Source organism: Sinohyriopsis cumingii, chromosome 11, assembly GCF_028554795.1.
Source record: "Sinohyriopsis cumingii isolate HCF-2022 chromosome 11, ASM2855479v2, whole genome shotgun sequence".
Classification (NCBI taxonomy): Eukaryota; Metazoa; Mollusca; class Bivalvia; order Unionida; family Unionidae; genus Sinohyriopsis; species Sinohyriopsis cumingii.
Window position 1 is genome coordinate 68917445 of NC_142971.1, and position 13714 is coordinate 68931158.

A 13714-nucleotide genomic window follows, 5' to 3' on the forward strand; every position below is an offset into this window, starting at 1 on the left:
CACACCTAAAAAACTTGAAAGCCAAATGCTTAAAAGCACTTGACCTACTTAAAGTAGTAGCACACACTGACTGGGGTGCTGATAGAAAAGTCATCCTGAATTTATATAGAAAGTTTATTCGCTCCAAACTAGACTATGGTTGCGTTGTGTATGGTTCTGCCAGAAAATCGTATCTTAAAATGCTTGATCCAATTCATCATCAGGGAATAAGACTGGCTCTGGGAGCATTTAAAACATCCCCGTGTGAAAGCCTTCTAGCTGAGGCGAATGAACCACCGTTATCGCATCGTAGAGAAATGCTTTCAGCACAGTATGCTCTCAAATTAAAATCAAACCCTCTGAATCCTGCTTTTTCGGCTGTTTTTCAACCCAAATAAAAAACTTTATACGAAAATAAACCAAACGCCATACCTTCCTTTGGCATTAGAATATCATCCAGCCTTGACACTACAAATATAGATCTTTCAAAAATTCAGAAAACATCCATCTCCGAAACACCACCCTGGCTAATTAAACAACCAAAAGTACGTTTTACGCTACACGATGGAAAAAAATCCGAAACAAACCCTTCTATCGTCCACAACTCTTACCATGAACTCCTCACCGAATTTAAAAACTACACCAGAATTTACACCACTGTAGTGAAGAGCAATCCTAAAACAACGAAGGACGCTCAAACACAAACAGAAGCACCCGATTCAACACCAAATTCAAACACCCCCCATTACCAAGCACAGAAAAACACGGCATCTACTCAGACTACATTTAATAATACCCAACAACCTAAATCACCAAAGAATAAAAAATCTCACGGAAACAGGCAACAAAAGGGGTCAGATGACCCCATCAAACTTTATAACAGGTTTGGAGACATCGAGAGCATGGATGCAGAAGAATCTGCTCCATGCGCCTAAGGGAACTCCAGACCTACAAACAAAAAATTCACCCCCGTACTTCCTCCAGAGAAATAACAAAACAAATTCCGTCTGCGAAAGGTCTAACCTAGTTCCACAATCTTTAATTTAAATTTATAATGAAAAACACTATCATACAATGGAATTGTCGAGGACTTAAAGCAAATTACAATGATATTCTCCTGCTTTTAAACGAACATGATCCTGCGGTACTATGCCTTCAAGAAACCTTCTTGAAAGATACAGACAATATCACATTTAAAAGCTACTCCCTGTTTAACACCTGCTCTCCAAATGTTGACAGGGCATCAGGAGGAGTTTCTGTTATTGTGAACAACAGAGCTCCTCATAGTTTCATTACTTTAAACACCAATTTACAAGCCATTGCTGTAAGCGTCACTCTACATCGAGTGATTACATTTTGCTCTATTTATTTACCACCAAACACTAACCTAGTACCAAACGAACTCGATAATCTTGTTCAACAGCTTCCCGCACCCTTTGTTTTACTCGGGGATTTTAATGCCCATAACATTTTATGGGGATCGAATCATGTAAGTGACAGAGGTCACAAAGTTGAAGACTTTATTTCTAGACACGATCTGTGTCTATATAATACCAAAACACCTACATATTTACACCCAGGCACGGGTACATACACATGCATCGATTTGACAATTTGTTCTCCTTCGCTGCTTTTGGACTATGAATGGAAGGTCGCTGATGACCTTCACAGCAGCGATCACTTCCAAATCTCCCTTGTAAATCATAACTCTACAATTGATGAAGTAATTCCACAATGGAATTTAAAGAAGGCCGACTGGGCCAAATTCGAAACACTCTGTAAAACCAGGCTGAATGAGGATGCAGTTTTCAATGTTAACGACCCCATTCAGCATTTTACATCTATTTTAACCGACATTGCAGAAGAATCTATCCCCAAGTCCTCAGCAAACTGTAAAAGAACCCTAAAACCTTGGCTCACTAAGGAATGTAAGGAAGCCATACGGCAACGCCGAGAAGCCTTGAAAAAATTTAACAATCATCCGACGCCCGAGAATTTAAGTAAATATCGTATTCTCCGGGCCAAAGCTCGCCGCACAATCAAAGAAAGTAAACGAGCATCATGGATGAAATATGTTTCCTCTTTAAACTCTCGTTCCTCAATTAAGAAAGTTTGGGACACGATCCGCAAAATAAACGGAAAGAGAAAACACAATTCTTTCCGACATCTAAAAGTGAACAATAACAATCTTAGCTCAAAACGTGACATAGCAAATGTTCTTGCTGATACATTCTCTAAAAATTCGTCATCATCTAATTATTCCGAAGCCTTCCAAAAATTGAAAACTCAAAAAGAAAAGTCACGTTTAAAATTCACATCCAACAACTCGGAAAGCTACAACCAGCTGTTTTCACTATCAGAACTTATGGAGGCTTTAGACAAGGCCCATGATACTTCCGCTGGGCCTGACAAAATACATTACCAGTTTTTAAAACATCTTCCAGAATCATCTTTAACATCTCTTTTAAAACTCTTCAATGATTTATGGATTACTGGTAACCTACCTAAAATATGGAAAGAAGCAACAGTAATACCAGTTCCCAAACCCGGTAAAGATAGTGAAGATCCTACCAACTATCGACCTATTGCACTCACAAGCTGCATGTGCAAAACAATGGAACGAATGATCAATTCTCGGCTTGTATGGTACCTGGAAACTAACAATTTAATATCTCCTTTCCAAAGTGGCTTTCGTTATGGACGGAGCACCAACGATCATCTGGTTAGACTAGAAACATTCATTCGCGATGCATTTATCAAGAAAGAACATTTAGTAGCGGTTTTCTTTGATTTAGAAAAGGCCTATGACACAACATGGAAGTACGGGATACTAAAAGACCTGCACGATCTAGGTCTTAAAGGCCGTCTGCCCTCTTTCATATCCAACTTTCTCTCCGACAGAGAATTCAAGGTACGAGTGGGCTGTACTCTCTCAGATTTGCACGAGCAAGAGATGGGTGTGCCCCAGGGCAGTATTTTATCTGTGACACTTTTCAATATTAAAATTAATAACATCACCAAGTGTTTGACTCCTGGTGTGGATTGCTCACTATATGTTGATGATTTTCTCATATGTTATCGGTCAAAGCACATGCATACAATTGAAAGACAACTACAGCAAAATATCAACAAGATTCAAAATTGGGCTAGTACGAACGGTTTCAAATTCTCGAAATCAAAAACGGTATGTATGCATTTCTGTCAATTACGACGACACCACGATGAACCTGAACTCACGCTGGACGGAACACCTATTCCAGTTGTTGAGGAAACAAAATTTTTGGGTATTATCTTTGACAGAAAACTGACCTTTATTCCACACCTAAAAAACTTGAAAGCCAAATGCTTAAAAGCACTTGACCTACTTAAAGTAGTAGCACACACTGACTGGGGTGCTGATAGAAAAGTCATCCTGAATTTATATAGAACGTTTATTCGCTCCAAACTAGACTATGGTTGCGTTGTGTATGGTTCTGCCAGAAAATCGTATCTTAAAATGCTTGATCCAATTCATCATCAGGGAATAAGACTGGCTCTGGGAGCATTTAAAACATCCCCGTTTGAAAGCCTTCTAGCTGAGGCGAATGAACCACCGTTATCGCATCGTAGAGAAATGCTTTCAGCACAGTATGCTCTCAAATTAAAATCAAACCCTCTGAATCCTGCTTTTTCGGCTGTTTTTCAACCCAAATACAAAACTTTATACGAAAATAAACCAAACGCCATACCTTCCTTTGGCATTAGAATATCATCCAGCCTTGACACTACAAATATAGCTCTTTCAAAAATTCAGAAAACATCCATCTCCGAAACACCACCCTGGCTAATTAAACAACCAAAAGTACGTTTTACGCTACACGATGGAAAAAAATCCGAAACAAACCCTTCTATCTTCCACAACTCCTACCATGAACTCCTCTCCGAATTTAAAAACTACACCAGAATTTACACTGATGGATCAAAGGATGAGGAAAAGGCTGCTGCAGCCTTTGTTTGTGGAAATCACACAACGCAAGTTCGCTTACCAAATGGAGCATCAATTTTTACAGCCGAAATCAGAGCAATAGACCTTGCTCTGCAACATATAGAAAAGAACCGTATTTTAAACAGTATCATCTTCTCCGACTCGCTATCAGTACTCCAGTCACTACACAATAGAAAACTGGAGAACCCATTATTGAAAAACATACTCGTAAAAAATACCGAGCTGAGTGTCTCCCACAATATAATATACTGTTGGTTACCTAGCCACATTGGTATTAAAGGTAACGAAAAAGCAGATCGCGCTGCTAAAATGGCCCTTTCTCAAGAACCATCTGATTTTAAAATACCATATACTGATTTTAAACCTTGTATCAGAAAGTTCTTACGTCAGAAGTGGCAGGCATCATGGAATGATGCTGTAAATAACAAACTTCATGCAATCAAACCAACTCTAGGAGAATGGACTCCTTCCTACAGAAGCATTCGTCGGGAGGAGGTAGTCATTGCAAGAATCCGATTTGGTCATACTTATATCACCCACACCCACATACTAAAAGGTGAAGACCCACCAGAGTGCGTTTCTTGCAATGAACCATTCACTGTCAAGCACTTTATGATAGAGTGCTTTGACCTACAACCTACGCGCGATCGTTATTACGTTGTGCATGATATGAAAGAACTTTTTGATAATATAAACATCACTCGTATTATCGAGTTCTTGAAAGCCGTAAATATTTACTCAAAACTCTGACTTTTATGCTATCACCTTGTGCAGTTTTATGCAATATATATACCGTCCCATTTTAATACCTATTCATCTTTTTTACATCTCCCGTTGATCGGGAAGCTTTATTTTGCACCGTTACCATCTTACCGTTTTTAATTTCAACCATTTGTTCTTTTATATCGCTGGTCGATATAGAACCTTTTATAAGTTTTAAAAGATTATACAAGTAACACTTTGTTTGGCGCTAAATAGCCTAAGAGTGCTGATGCGCCGTTAAAGAACAAACAATCAATCAATCAATCAAAACGTGACATTGCAAATATTCTTGCTGACAGTTTCTCGAAAAATTCCTCATCATCTAATTATTCAGAAGCCTTCCGAAAACTTAAAACTCAAAAAGAAAAGTCACGTTTAAAATTCACATCCAACAACTCGGAAAGTTATAATCAATTGTTCTCACTATCGGAGCTTAGGGAGGCTTTATATAATGCCCATGATACATTCGCTGGGCCTGACGAGATACATTACCAGTTTCTGAAACACCTTCCAGAATCATCATTAACATCTCTTTTGAAACTCTTCAATGATTTATGGATTACTGGTAATGTGCCAAAAATCTGGAAAGAAGCAACTGTAATACCAGTCCCCAAACCCGGTAAAGATAGCGAAGACCCCAACAGCTATCGACCAATTGCACTCACAAGCTGTGTGTGCAAAACAATGGAACGAATGATCAATTCTCGGCTTGTCTGGTATTTGGAAACTAACAATTTAATATCTCCTTTCCAAAGTGGCTTTCGATATGGCCGGAACACCAATGATCATCTGGTTAGACTAGAAACATTCATTCGCGATGCATTTATTAAGAAAGAACATTTAGTAGCGGTTTTCTTTGATTTAGAAAAGGCCTATGACACGACATGGAAGTACGGGATACTAAATGACCTGAACGATCTAGGTCTAAAAGGCCGTCTGCCCTCTTTCATATCCAACTTTCTCTCCGACAGAGAATTCAAAGTACGAGTGGGCTCTACCCTCTCAGATCTGCACGAGCAAGAGATGGGTGTGCCCCAGGGCAGTATTTTATCTGTGACGCTCTTTAACATCAAAATTAATAGCATCACCAAGTGTTTGACTTCTGGTGTGGATTGATCGTTATACGTTGATGATTTTCTAATATGTTATCGGTCAAAGCACATGCATACAATTGAAAGACAACTACAGCAAAATATAAACAAAATTCAAAATTGGGCCAATGCAAACGGTTTCAAATTCTCGAAATCAAAAACGGTATGCATGCATTTCTGTCAGTTACGAAAACATCACGATGAACCGAACCTCACACTGGATGGAACACCTATTCCAGTTGTTGAGGAAACCAAATTTTTAGGTATAATCTTTGACAGAAAACTGACCTTTATTCCACACCTAAAGAACTTAAAAGCTAAATGCTTAAAAGCACTTAACCTACTTAACGTAGTAGCGCACACTGACTGGGGTGCTGATAGAAAAGTCATCCTAAATTTATACAGAACGTTTATTCGCTCCAAACTAGACTATGGTTGCGTTGTGTATGGTTCTGCCAGGAAATCGTATCTTAAAATGCTCGATCCAATTCATCATCAGGGAATAAGACTGGCTCTGGGAGCATTTAAAACATCCCCGTGTGAAAGCCTTCTAGCTGAGGCGAATGAACCACCGTTATCGCATCGTAGAGAAATGCTTTCAGCACAGTATGCTCTCAAATTAAAATCAAACCCTCTGAATCCTGCTTTTTCGGCTGTTTTTCAACCCAAATACAAAACTTTATACGAAAATAAACCAAACGCCATACCTTCCTTTGGCATTAGCTTATCATGCAGCCTTGACACTACAAATATAGATCTTTCTAAAATTCAGAAAACATCCATCTCCGAAACACCACCCTGGCTAATTAAACAACCAAAAGTACGTTTTACGCTACACGATGGAAAAAAATCCGAAACAAACCCTTCTATCTTCCACAACTCTTACCATGAACTCCTCACCGAATTTAAAAACTACACCAGAATTTACACTGATGGATCAAAGGATGAGGAAAAGGCTGCTGCAGCCTTTGTTTGTGGAAATCACACAACGCAAGTTCGCTTACCAAATGGAGCATCAATTTTTACAGCCGAAATCAGAGCAATAGACCTTGCTCTGCAACATATAGAAAAGAATCGTATTTCAAACTGTATCATCTTCTCCGACTCGCTATCAGTACTTCAGTCACTACACAATAGAAAACTGGAGAACCCATTATTGAAAAACATACTCGTAAAAAATACCGAGCTGAGTGTCTCCCACAATATAATATACTGTTGGTTACCTAGCCACATTGGTATTAAAGGTAACGAAAAAGCAGATCGCGCTGCTAAAATGGCCCTTTCTCAAGAACCATCTGATTTTAAAATACCATATACAGATTTTAAACCTTGTATCAGAAAGTTCTTACGTCAGAAGTGGCAGGCATCATGGAATGATGCTGTAAATAACAAACTTCATGCAATCAAACCAACTCTAGGAGAATGGACTCCTTCCTACAGAAGCATTCGTAGGGAGGAGGTAGTCATTGCAAGAATCCGAATTGGTCATACTTTTATCACCCACACCCACATACTAAAAGGTGAAGACCCACCAGAGTGCGTTTCTTGCAATGAACCATTCACTGTCAAGCACTTTATGATAGAGTGCTTTGACCTACAACCTACGCGCGATCGTTATTACGTTGTGCATGATATGAAAGAACTTTTTGATAATATAAACATCACTCGTATTATCGAGTTCTTGAAAGCCGTAAATATTTACTCTAAACTCTGACTTTTATGCTATCACCTTGTGCAGTTTTATGCAATATACATTCCGTCCCATTTTAATACCTATTCATCTTTTTTACATCTCCCGTTGATCGGGAAGCTTTATTTTGCACCGTTACCATCTTACCGTTTTTAATTTCAACCATTTGTTCTTTTATATCGCTGGTCGATGTAGAACCTTTTATAAGTTTTAAAAGATTATACAAGTAACACTTTGTTTGGCGCTAAATAGCCTAAGAGTGCTGATGCGCCGTTAAAAAAAAACAATCAATCAATCAATACACGATGGAAAAAAATCCGAAACAAACCCTTCTGTCTTCCACAACTCTTACCATGAACTCCTCACCGAATTTAAAAACTACACCAGAATTTACACTGATGGATCAAAGGATGAGGAAAAGGCTGCTGCAGCCTTTGTTTGTGGAAATCACACAACGCAAGTTCGCTTACCAAATGGAGCATCAATTTTTACAGCCGAAATCAGAGCAATAGACCTTGCTCTGCAACATATAGAAAAGAACCGTATTTTAAACAGTATCATCTTCTCCGACTCGCTATCAGTACTCCAGTCACTACACAATAGAAAACTGGAGAACCCATTATTGAAAAACATACTCGTCAAAAATACCGAGCTGAGTGTCTCCCACAATATAATATACTGTTGGTTACCTAGCCACATTGGTATTAAAGGTAACGAAAAAGCAGATCGCGCTGCTAAAATGGCCCTTTCTCAAGAACCATCTGATTTTAAAATACCATATACTGATTTTAAACCTTGTATCAGAAAGTTCTTACGTCAGAAGTGGCAGGCATCATGGAATGATGCTGTAAATAACAAACTTCATGCAATCAAACCAACTCTAGGAGAATGGACTCCTTTCTACAGAACCATTCGTAGGGAGGAGGTAGTCATTGCAAGAATCCGAATTGGTCATACTTATATCACCCACACCCACATACTAAAAGGTGAAGACCCACCAGAGTGCGTTTCTTGCAATGAACCATTCACTGTCAAGCACTTTATGATAGAGTGCTTTGACCTACAACCTACGCGCGATCGTTATTACGTTGTGCATGACATGAAAGAACTTTTTGATAATACAAACATCACTCGTATTATCGAGTTCTTGAAAGCCGTAAATATTTACTCTAAACTCTGACTTTTATGCTATCACCTTGTGCAGTTTTATGCAATATACATACCGTCCCATTTTAATACCTATTCATCTTTTTTACATCTCCCGTTGATCGGGAAGCTTTATTTTGCACCGTTACCATCTTACTGTTTTTAATTTCAACCATTTGTTCTTTTATATCGCTAGTCGATATAGGACCTTTTATAAGTTTTAAAAGATTATAGAAATAACACTTTGTTTGGCGCTAAATAGCCTAAAAGTGCTGATGCGCCGTTAAATAAACAATCAATCAATCAGTCAATCAATCATTTAATTAATGTTATTTCTGAAATATTTCTCAACAACAATGAACGTCATTTCGTTATGTACATGTGCCCACCAGCGTTTGATTGGCTGGAGTATAAAGTAACTCGGAAGGTTATTCGGATAATTACGGAGCAACTCGGTTAAATTCGACATGAAATGGGCTATGATGCAGTGAATAATAAACTTTACGCCATCAAGCCAACCCTAGGAGAATGGACTCCTTCCTAACGAAACTGGCGTAGGGAGGAGGTAGTCATTGCAAGAATGCAAATTGGTCATACTTATGTCACCCACATCCACATACTAAAAGGTGAAGACCGACCAGAGTGCGTTTCTTGCAATGAACCATTCACTGTCAAGCACTTTATGATAGAGTGCTTTGACCTACAACCAACGCGCGATCGTTATTACATTGTGCATGACATGAAAGAACTTTTTGATAATATAAACATCACTCGTATTATAGAGTTCTTGAAAGCCGTAAATATTTACTCTAAACTCTCAGTTTTATGCAATATACATACCGTCCCATTTTAATACCTATTCATCTTTTTTACATCTCCCGTTGATCGGGAAGCTTTATTTTGCACCGTTACCATCTTACCGTTTTTAATTTCAACCATTTGTTCTTTTATATCGCTGGTCGATGTAGAACCTTTTATAAGTTTTAAAAGATTATACAAGTAACACTTTGTTTGGCGCTAAATAGCCTAAGAGTGCTGATGCGCCGTTAAAAAAAAACAATCAATCAATCAATACACGATGGAAAAAAATCCGAAACAAACCCTTCTATCTTCCACAACTCTTACCATGAACTCCTCACCGAATTTAAAAACTACACCAGAATTTACACTGATGGATCAAAGGATGAGGAAAAGGCTGCTGCAGCCTTTGTTTGTGGAAATCACACAACGCAAGTTCGCTTACCAAATGGAGCATCAATTTTTACAGCCGAAATCAGAGCAATAGACCTTGCTCTGCAACATATAGAAAACAACCGTATTTTAAACAGTATCATCTTCTCCGACTCGCTATCAGTACTCCAGTCACTACACAATAGAAAACTGGAGAACCCATTATTGAAAAACATACTCGTCAAAAATACCGAGCTGAGTGTCTCCCACAATATAATATACTGTTGGTTACCTAGCCACATTGGTATTAAAGGTAACGAAAAAGCAGATCGCGCTGCTAAAATGGCCCTTTCTCAAGAACCATCTGATTTTAAAATACCATATACTGATTTTAAACCTTGTATCAGAAAGTTCTTACGTCAGAAGTGGCAGGCATCATGGAATGATGCTGTAAATAACAAACTTCATGCAATCAAACCAACTCTAGGAGAATGGACTCCTTTCTACAGAACCATTCGTAGGGAGGAGGTAGTCATTGCAAGAATCCGAATTGGTCATACTTATATCACCCACACCCACATACTAAAAGGTGAAGACCCACCAGAGTGCGTTTCTTGCAATGAACCATTCACTGTCAAGCACTTTATGATAGAGTGCTTTGACCTACAACCTACGCGCGATCGTTATTACGTTGTGCATGACATGAAAGAACTTTTTGATAATACAAACATCACTCGTATTATCGAGTTCTTGAAAGCCGTAAATATTTACTCTAAACTCTGACTTTTATGCTATCACCTTGTGCAGTTTTATGCAATATACATACCGTCCCATTTTAATACCTATTCATCTTTTTTACATCTCCCGTTGATCGGGAAGCTTTATTTTGCACCGTTACCATCTTACTGTTTTTAATTTCAACCATTTGTTCTTTTATATCGCTAGTCGATATAGGACCTTTTATAAGTTTTAAAAGATTATAGAAATAACACTTTGTTTGGCGCTAAATAGCCTAAAAGTGCTGATGCGCCGTTAAATAAACAATCAATCAATCAATCAATCAATCAATCATTTAATTAATGTTATTTCTGAAATATTTCTCAACAACAATGAACGTCATTTCGTTATGTACATGTGCCCACCAGCGTTTGATTGGCTGGAGTATAAAGTAACTCGGGAGGTTATTCGGATAATTACGGAGCAACTCGGTTAAATTCGACATGAAATGGGCTATGATGCAGTGAATAATAAACTTTACGCCATCAAGCCAACCCTAGGAGAATGGACTCCTTCCTAACGAAACTGGCGTAGGGAGGAGGTAGTCATTGCAAGAATGCAAATTGGTCATACTTATATCACCCACATCCACATACTAAAAGGTGAAGACCGACCAGAGTGCGTTTCTTGCAATGAACCAATCACTGTTAAGCACTTTATGATAGTGTTGTGACCTGCAACCTACGCGCGATCAATATTACAATGTGCATGACATGAAGGAACTTTTCGATACTATAAACATCACTCATATTATAAGAGTTCCTGAAAGCAATGAATATTTATTCTAAGCTCCAACTTTTATGCTATCACCTTGTGCACTTTGATGCAATATATGTATATATATCGTCCCTTTTAAATACCTTTTCATCATTTTTCATTAACATACAACATTTACGTCCCCTGTTGATCGGGAAGCTTTATTTTGCACCGTTACCATACATCCGTCTTAATTTTATATCGCTGGTCGATATGAGACTTTTTATAATTTGTATAATTTTTAAAAGATGATACGTATACCACTTTGTTTGGCGCTAAATAGCCTTACAGTGCTGATGCACCGTTAAAAATTGAATCAATCACTCAATCAATCAGATTTATTTGCTCTTTAAGAAGTATGTTTAATTTGTTGTTGTTGTTGTGGGGTTTAACGCCATTTTTCAGCACGATAGGCTATACATGACGGCCAGTATTAATGGTGGAGGAAGAACCCGGAAAACCCCGGAAAGAACCACCGACCCACGAGAAGCTACTGGCAAGCTTTCTCACATGCCCACATTGGCTGAATCTTAGACTCGAACCGCCGCAGATGTTTAATTTGAGTGCATATGTCCAGTCAAGACGGAATATTTTATCTAGGACGTAATGTCAGCAGTGATGCAGACAAGCAAGTGAAATTGGAGATGGCTCACTGGTAAAACGAATGTCGGTCAGTCAGAAGCATCGTGTTATATTGATGAGACGTGTGAGATAGAATGTGGCAAAACGACTGATTATTCCCAAGATAACTAAGCTGAAATGCTCTAGCGATATCGTAATTTGTGGCCATGAAATTCTGTGCAGTCCCGATTCATGAATTTGGCTGTATAATTATTAAATAATGAGAGAAGAACCGTACATAAGATCGCGTGTTTGATAATCCCCCCTCCCCTGAAATAGCCTAAACACAGATTGGACCAAAATAATCGTCCATCTCGCTTTATTGTCGTATCATTAAAATCTCATTATTTCAGATTTGACAGACTTGCTTCTTTCTCAGCGAAATGAAAAGTACACACATTGGTCTGCGTACTTGTGACTAGCGACCATTACTTAATAAAAATTAATTGACATCCCCCTCGCCGTATTATGTTAATTCGATGAGTTTAATATTGAATTTATTGAAATTTCCTCACAGATTTGCCAACAACAACAACAACAAATACTTCTAAGTCTGTTTTCTATAGCAATTGGTAGTTGGAAAGTTTCTTACAAAGTACATCGCGACAGGCTAATAGGTAATACTGAAGGGGAATTATTATATCTTATTATAATGGCTACAGGCGCCTACCTCTTTAATCGATACACCTTTACCACAGACTGTTCACTGGCGACTCTTATCGCCCTTGTCGCCTACTATAGTGAGCCAGAGAAAACATGTGGACGTAGACAGTAACGTCCAGTTTCTTGTGACATCGACTCGCTATATATAATTACTATCTCACCTTTGGTTATGTCGCGTTTTGCGTACAGTCCGAGTCTAGGGTTCACCGTGTCCCGAATGACACAAGAATGCCACTACTGAGAGTCGATCTTTTCCTTAGTGGATTGCTCTTCTAATGGCTTCTGCGTCTTGGTGATTATCTCGACTGTCCATTCTTTTAACCAGCCCATGCGTTCCAGAACATGTATGATTTGTGATTCATGTGGGTGCCAACAAAGAAAACAAGCAACGCTCTCTCCTGCTTTCGTTTGCAAGCGTTGGTATTCCAAACGGGTACGGATCGGCTTAATGTCATCGTTATTAGTAATGTCGTCATCCATGGTGATCCAGAATGGACGATTTAATTCTGGCAGGGTCATATTAACGTACACCCAGGGTCTTTGAGCGTTTTTGTTTTCAGGGTGAGCAACGCGTTAAAATATGCATGGAGAGTGAATAAATCGTGTTTGATCAATTTACATTCTGCTTTCAACAAATGAACAGAAATAGATCGCGGTGATTACATTCAGTCCTTAATGTCGCTTAGGGAGTAAGTAAGTTTCTCCCCCCACCGGAACTGCTTGGGATTGGACGTGAGTAAATTTTTGCGTTTGATCCTTAATTTCACAGGGACAGCTCTGATGCACGGACGGCTGGTAATTTTTCTACAAATTTGGGATACTTGCTTGTCATTTACTCTGTCTGTTAACAGAAAGAAAGAAACGTATGGAGGGATTTTATGTAATTTTCTTTACTAATAGAAGATAATTCGGACGGTAGGTTGCACAAAATATGCTTTTAGAGAAGCTGAATTTGATAAAGCGTCGATATGTTTCCGTGTATGGTCCAGGTGGAACAAAATCCGATTTACTTTGACACTTGTCTGTTTTCTAAAATTACATTTAACCGTCGTGTAATGTCGTTTTCAAGTGTTC